The following is an 8810-nucleotide window of genomic DNA, read 5'->3' on the forward strand; positions in this document are numbered from 1 at the left end:
GACCCCCGGCGGCGACCTGGTGTGGCCGCTGAACGCGACACATGGTGGTCGGAGGTCCCCGCATAGGCCCGGTGGAGAAGTTGGTCCCCTTCTTCAATCAGTTCCCTCTCTCTCTCTCTCTCTCTCTCTCTCTCTCTCTCTCGGTTAGTTGTTAGTTCAGGCGACGGTTAGATCGGAGGGCTGACAGTAACGGTGATATGACGGGCGGTGGAGAGGCGCAGAAATTGTATTTGTTTCAGGCCTTTTTCCTAATAAACATAGCAAAAATATAATTTTTTGTTTATTTTTTATGATTAGTGAATTTGCCACCCAATTTTTTTGTATTTACATATTTAATACATCAGTTTTAATTTTTTACATTTATACATCACTTCAAAAATATCACCATCATAATTTGTGAAAGTTAAAGTGTATCCATAGGCGCATAGGAAAGATGTCAAATATGTGAAAACTAGAGCTGTCAAAACGGTTCGTTGTTCGAGGTATATATATATATATATATGTATGGTGTTCTACATGTCAGTTAAAATAAGCTAACTAACTAGGTGTTGTGATTTGGGCTTTGTCTGAACTGTTTGTTGATTTCGGTTGTAAATTTTAGAATATTCTGGGGCTTGGCTGGACTTGTTTCGGCCCCCATTAATGCAAATCGAGCTGTCTCTTTGCTTATGGGATAAATCATGGAGACAAATTATGGCCTTCATGTGTTTCAGATTTTTCTTTATATGAATGGATAATTTAATCTTTTGCCTCTACAAAATTATCAGTTTTTTCCATTCTAAATTATCACTTTATCCTTAATTATCTTGAAAGATTATTATATTTGGATTCCGGACGAAATTTTGTGTTCGGAGTCCAGCGAAAACTTATCACTAAACTTCAAACGCAAATTTACGCCGAGAGCCTCGATGCAATATTCTTTCCATTATTCTAACCCCTGTCATGTTAGGTTTAGGCGGCAGCTTGACCCCCCTAAAAAGAAATGGTTGGTTAGGCCCTTACAAATTGGTAGTATTGTGGTGGTATCATATTATTATTATGGTGAATACCACAAATACGCACCTATCATAATCTCACATAATATTTTTTCAAAGATATGGGGGATTGGGTTAGTTTATATTTTTAGTGAAATGAAAGGAGGTGGAGTCAGTTTCTGAATCTTGCCTTGCTCGGGCAGGATTGGATCTCGCGGTGCAGGTGGGCCAGGGAAAATTAAAGTAGCAGGGGGCTACATAGGGGACCACCGGCGGCGACCTGGTGTGGCCGCTGAACGCGACACATGGTGGTCGGAGGTCCCCGCATAGGCCCGGTGGAGAAGTTGGTCCCCTTCTTCAATCAGTTCCCTCTCTCTCTCTCTCTCTCTCTCTCTCTCTCTCTCTCGGTTAGTTGTTAGTTCAGGCGACGGTTAGATCGGAGGGCTGACAGTAACGGTGATATGACGGGCGGTGGAGAGGCGCAGAAATTGTATTTGTTTCAGGCCTTTTTCCTAATAAACATAGCAAAAATATAATTTTTTGTTTATTTTTTATGATTAGTGAATTTGCCACCCAATTTTTTTGTATTTACATATTTAATACATCAGTTTTAATTTTTTACATTTATACATCACTTCAAAAATATCACCATCATAATTTGTGAAAGTTAAAGTGTATCTATAGGCGCATAGGAAAGATGTCAAATATGTGAAAATTAGAGCTGTCAAAACGGTTCGTTGTTCGAGAACAGCTCATTTTCGGCTCGTTAAGAAGCTCGTGTTCGGCTCGCGAGCGAGACAAACACATACAACATTAATCAATATTTGTTCGTTCGTGTTCAGCTCGTTTTGGCTCGAAACACTACTAATGAATTATATATATATCTTTGATGAGTAGTCTTTTTTAAAAATGTAGTTGACTACAAGGCTATAAAGATTTACAATCAATTAAAAATATTAATGAAGAAACGAGCCGAACACGAGCACACTTTTTTAGCTCGAAATATGAACGAGCCGAACACGAGCTGAGCCTGGAAAAGTAAATTATCCACTAAAGTTGAAGCAACTCAAAATTCTAATTTATAGTGTTGAGGGAGAACAATATTTATATATTGAAATATCTCACAAAAAATTTTATATTTACATAAATAACAGTCAAGTCTTAATTATCACATAAAAAAATATCATTTTTATTCTTTAAAAGTTAAATACGTATTTTTATGCATAAATTTAAAACATCAAAAATCAAAATATCATGTAAATATGAAAATTTAGCCCTGAGATATGTAAATATATAAGGACTGTATGTAAATTTTTCAAAATATAAATAGTATAGCAAGCTGCTTGCCCGGACAGTTCTTTTCTTGGGAATTGACTGCCCTGACAGTCTCTCTCTCCTCTCTCTCTCTCTCTCTCTCTAAATGCAGTTCTCTCTCTCTCTCTATATCTATGTATGAGAAATTAATTAACGAAATTGGATAAATTTATTTCTCCTTTACATGAAAGTGATACTTAGGTTGCTAATATAACAAATGCAAGTAAGTTTGGAGACACAAGTATATTATTGTTGCTGTCGATGGTTTCATTTCCAAAGATGCTAAAGCTGCTATTTTTAGAATCGGGTGAGGATGATGATCCATACTTTTGAGTTATCAAAATTACTTTCTTGGCCTTCAAAAAGGAGCGAAATCACATAAAACAAGCATGCATTTTCTCTCCGACATTTTCTCTCCGATGCTCTCCGATGCGTCCTATTGAGTGTCATATTTTCTTTTAATTCTAATAGATTAAGATCATTTTTTATACAATATGCCCGAGGTGTTTTAAGGCTACGTCTGTCTTTCTTAATATCAGTCTAAGCTAAAACATCTACTCTCCTAATCGGATCGTCGGCTGGTCGACGATTAATGCGACCAAACCATATAAGACGGCTCTCTCTAATCTTGTCCAACCCAATCATGAATATATACATTTGGCATTTTGTCTCTAAGTGTCAAGCAACTCATCTACCTAAGCATTCTCATCTCAACAACATTTAACTTTGTTTTATAGTTCTCTTCTAAAAGCCACAATTCTGCGCCATAAAGCACTGCAGATCTCATCACCATCTTATAAAATTAAATTCTAAGAGCAAGTATGAGATAGAGAAAGATTATATCTCATTCAATCTCATTAACTAGTTTATAAGAAACGCAATTGTATTCATTTGGATAGGGAAAGTATTCAATGGAGCTGTATAAAGAAGCAAAGCAAAGAAAAAGTGTTTCTGATGATAATTATGTAGAGTTTTTATGTGAGTTTAATCGTTTCTGAATTTATATAGAATATTTTTATAGATATATATTTGTGTGTGTCTACACACAAATATATGTATATATTGTTAAACAGGTGGAAATTTAGAGATGAATGAAAGAAGAAGCAACCAGATAGAAATATAATTTTGGGGGCTAGACACTATTGGAATTTACGCTTATTTCGACGGCCACAATCCATCGGTCATGATAAGAAAAGAGTCGCTTTTAATGTTACCGATGATTTATCGACTGTTTTAAACTTCTAAGTAAAACACTTGTTAGTAATTACAAAACTAACAGATATTTTGTTGGTATAAATGTACCAATGATTATCCGGCGATTTAATATTGTAGTTTTTTGAGAAAATTCAAGTCGTCTGTAAACGTTGGTTCGTATAACCGACGGTTTGACGGTCTGTAATAGTGATGAATACACGTTGAAAAAGTGTCGCACCCATCGATTTTTTGTAGTAGGAAAAACCATCGGTTATATATCGTTTTTATAATCGATGGGTAAACTATCAAAAAAGTGGCGCACATGTCGGTTTTTTGACACATGTAATACCGTCAGTTAAGAGTGGTTTATGCGTTGTTTGTAATAATCGACGAGTTAATTGTCAAAAAAGTATCACGTCTGTCATTTTTGTGTGATGCACCTTATGCAGTCAGTTATGTGTTGGTTAAACATCGGTAAAAATGTTCGTAGGTCAGTAATCGGTTTTACGTTTGGAATTGTCGCAAACCGATGGTAAGTTGTCGGAAACCTGTAGCATAAAAAAAACAAATTCATTCTTTGGTATTTACATTACCAGACCTGTTATCATAACATTTAATATACAATATAGCTATCAAATAGTAAATTATTTAATAAAATAATAGAATAATAAAATGCATTTACTCTAAAATATTTACATCGCTATTCACAAAAAAAATAAATGTCCAAATATACATAAACATAAAATAAAGAAAAATGTCCCTTCTAATCATCCTCATCTATTTCGTCAATCTCATCCTCATCTTTCTCTGTTGCTTCATCCTCCTCCAATGATGTTGTTGCCTAGCCACACCCCTTTATCCAGTATCAGAAGGAATTCAACTCAGCCTTTAGCTTGGCCTCTATATTGGCCTCCAGCTCCGACCACATCTCAGATAAGCGGACCTCCATCTCGGCAGAGAATGCTGCAACAAACCTGAAGATCTTCTCATCCTGTACGGTAGAGGTAGAAGTTGTAGATGTACTTGTGGAGGGATGAGCACCGTAGGCAAACGTCTGCGACCCAAGCTCATTGACTTGGCCATTCTTTTTCCCTCTAGCAGCCTCCCTCCACAGATCATACTCGGAAGGATCTCGCTCATGGAACATAATACCTCCCGAGTACGTATGGGAAATATCAAACTAGTTTAACTAGTTAATTATATGGGTATATCGTCAATCCAGGACTGGTCGGACACTCGGACCACCTCCTATGGGTGTGCTCATGTACATTAGTGATGGAGGGCTCTCATCCAATGTCCACATTCTGTCCATAAAATGAAATAGTTAGAATACATCTTTGAAATATAGATAACCGTTTAGATTAAATGAAATCCTGCCTGCCTCTGTTTGTATTTCGTATATGGGAGTGCCCCATTAATGTGCTTGGAGGGCCTCATGCCTCCATAGTTCGGTCGCTTGCTTTGATTTGCATGTTCTCTCTTCTTTTAGTAGTCCGAAAAATTTCAAGCCCAAAGCAGCATGTAAAAAACATCCTCTCCGAGCTACAGAGGAGGCTGTCGCAATTTCTGGATATCACCAAACATGTCTCTGAGCTAATCGCTGCCCTTGGGCTTGAATTTGGGTCAGATGTGTACCTTGTGCTCAAGGCGTCAGAAGAATTATTTATGCAATTATTACAGGGATTATGTTTGATTCATAAATAAATTTAGAACAACTTAAAGTTATTAGTGAACGATAATTATCGTAAAATCCTGAAACCAAAGATCTAGAATGATCGTGAGGAACTCCTTCGATGATAAGTATGTTAAGTTGTACTTGCTCCGAATAATATCTTGAATGACATGAATAGTCTTGGTCGGGGGTAGAATATTAAAACAACAATTTTTTTGTTTTATATTCAATTGAAAAAAATAAAAAGATTACTGTTAGTATCTAATGCGACCCTAGTGTGTGCTATTTTTTTTATGAGTTTTATGTCAATTTAAATCCTCAGTACAGTGCCAAAAACTTGGCCTAATTTATATTTAGCGGTTAAAAATAAAATTTTATAAAATATATAAAATAGTTCACACACTAGAGGCTCTACACAAATGCATGTATTGCTTCAAGTAATATAGGGCTTTCTTTAAGAACCCCAATATTGATACCACAGAAAAGCGGTGTAAGAAATCTCTTAAGCTAATTCTAGTATACTAATATCAGTTTTTAGTTTGGAAGGTCGATTTAAGTGGTTTTTCTAACAAGTACTCCTAAATATAAATCTTATGTTTAAAACAACTAACAAATACTCCTAAATGAAAATACTAAATTTAAATATAACCCTTTCTGGATGAATTGGTTTGAAGAATTTTGATATCTTAAAAACTACTATTCTTATGTAGTATATTAGATAATATATATGAATGATATACATTAAATATTGTATGTGTCAAATAGAAGCAATCTTATACTTTACCTTCTGAGAGTGCATAAAAAATATTGACTAATTTAGAGTTTGGTCCATAAATTAGTAGTTAGGTTGAAAGGATATTGGCCGCCACTCCAGAGCTCCCACTTCTTCCTCGCCTGAGGGCTAACAATCTCGCTTTAATTTTCAAGGAATTGGACCAAATTGAAGATTTTAGTCTGTCACCCTAAAATCTTCAATTCTACGCCCATCAAAGTATGTTTTGTTATTTATTTGTACTCAACCTCATGAACTACATTCTAGTCCATGAATCTAAATGTGATTCTTACTTTATTGTAAAAATCATAGTCTTTTCGGGTCTTATGTTTTTCAATAAATTTTAACATTACAACAGACCTAAATTGCAATGTAAATGAAGTTCAAGTAAAAATCATCACATTTATATTTAAATTGCATACTAACATGCATCCCAAAATTCTACACATAAATCCTACTCATTGCAAAACAAAAGTAAAATGAAAACAACGACATAATCTTCTCATGCCACTTTTTTCAAACAAGAAGAAAGAGTAAGAAAAATTACTCACAAAGCACGAAAAAAACATAATAGAAAACTTCATTACATCAAAGCAAATTTACAATGTAAATGTTTACAAAATCATATGATAATGAAGAATACAATACTTAGTTTTCTCCTTTGAAAGAAAGATGAAGATCTCTCCCACAAAATCTCCTACTAATCCATGCAATGTTTATATAATTCCTTACAGATTCTCTCAGAATCTCTTCTCCAATCTCTCTAGAAAAGGAAGAAATCTACATTTCTACTCATACTCTAAGATCTATAAACATTCCTCTTGATTTTCCTCTCATACGCACGCCTACATTCATCCATGAGAGGCACAAGCCCCTCTATTTTAAAGAGACACAAAATTTCTCCCTTTTCCCATAAAAGACATATTTTTCATTCTAAGAGACGAATCTCTTTATCCAAGAATATATCGCTTCATTCAAGAGCTTTTTTCAAGTGTCTAGATTCATTAAACCACACCACAGGGCATTTGATTGACTAAGAGCCTTCTAGAACATCTCAAAATAGTCAAAAATCGCCAAAAATATGTCAAAACCAGTCGTTGTCAACTCCGACGCCGTTTTCTAGCGCCTTTAGCGCTGGTTCTCTGGATTTTGGCGCTTTTGGTGCCATTCTGGCGCCTATTCTCTAGCTTTTGGTGCCATTCTGGCGCCACCCTACAGCAGCTCCACCATTTCACTCTGTTTGGCTCTGTTTTTCTCTTTTTCAGTTGTGTTTTGCTCTTAACAGATATACCTACAAGATAAACTTGAAAACAACCTTTTCTTTAAAGTGTAATTTTATTCAAAAACATGTGATAAGTGTAAAGAATATTACACATAGAAAGACATATCGAAATGTGTCAGGTCAGAATTTTCTTTCTTGCTCGTTTTTACTCCAAAATTGCACTATTTTTGCTTATTTTCCTCCAAAAGTTCATTTCTTGTATCCGAAGCCAAAAATATGCAAAATATATTCATTTAAAGTGCAATATTATTAAAAATGTGCATAAAATGAGCATGAAATGTACTATAAAAACAGATAAATTTTAGGTGCATTAGTATCTTAGAAAAACTTACGTGTTATAGACAGGCTCGATGTTGTAGCTGCTTCTTATTGACTCCTGCCCGGTAAAGGCAGCGTGGGCCTTCAATGCACTCCACCTCGCTGTAGTGAGACGGGTGCAGAGGTGGGGGTTGGGGTGCTAGCAAAGGTAAGTGTAGGGGTGAGGGCAAGGGCGGAAGCGGGAACAGGTGCATAGGAGGGGCAGAGGTGGGGGTCATGGTGGTGTCAGGGGTGGTGGTCGAGAATAGGGCGAGGGTGGCTGTGGGACAGGGTGTGGGAGTGGGTGTCAAAGTCAAGAAGCCTCTCGTGCCACATGTGTCATGATGTACTCTGTTTGATTTTCAATATTCTAGGAGCTACAACTTACTCAGAATGAGATGTGCAACCATCCCACAGTGGCATTTGAGTAACATTCAATAAATCATAAAATATATGAGTCTCGGTATTTAATGCCTCTTTCTGCTGCACTTGGCTTGCATAATGATGACTTATTCCATCAAATCCATCAATGATCACTTCATCAAATCTTTTTGAGTCAAATTCAGGTGTTGGATTATAATTCTTCAAAAGAGCGTAGCTGAATGTTGTAGGATCAACCTCCCCATGTGAAGTCCAAATCCAGTAATCTAACTAAATTTCAAACTGTAGATCTTATTTCAATTTGTCAGGTGTTAGGTTTGCTCAATTTTTGTGCTTCAAAAATGGACATTGAAACCTAACCTCAAATAGGTAAACCAACAGTCGAGAAGTAACCACCATAATTTTTTTGACATCGTTCAAGAACTCTTAGGTGATCCCATTTTCTATCTCGATAAAGTCTGTTGTACATTCACAATCTCAATGTACGAACATGTATGTGTATCTTCAAACATGAGAACAATAAACACATTGCAAAATACATTCAGCTGAATACATTGTACATAATTATTTTAATAGATCTACTGGATTCGTAACAAAAGGTGATAAAATCTGGCAATGCTAAACACATTTTAAAAGAAGTGAATGTTTTAGATAGGTTTAAGGCTAGAGCATTAACAGTTATTGAGGTTGTTAGGGCTGTCAAAGACCGATTATTGACGAACATTTATGCATATTTTTCTCTAATCTTGGATGTCATTGTAGCTACAACAACTCTTTCACGAGCATAACTTTTTCACATTTTTTCTACAAGTGTAAAGCCACTTATCCATTTAAGCATTCTCGTTTCAATTACTCTTACTAGACCATTTCTACATTATGTTTTAAGAGTCTAGTTAAAAATTTCGGGGATGAGGATGCTTAGGT

Source organism: Phalaenopsis equestris, unplaced genomic scaffold, assembly GCF_001263595.1.
Source record: "Phalaenopsis equestris unplaced genomic scaffold, ASM126359v1 Scaffold000382, whole genome shotgun sequence".
Classification (NCBI taxonomy): Eukaryota; Viridiplantae; Streptophyta; class Magnoliopsida; order Asparagales; family Orchidaceae; genus Phalaenopsis; species Phalaenopsis equestris.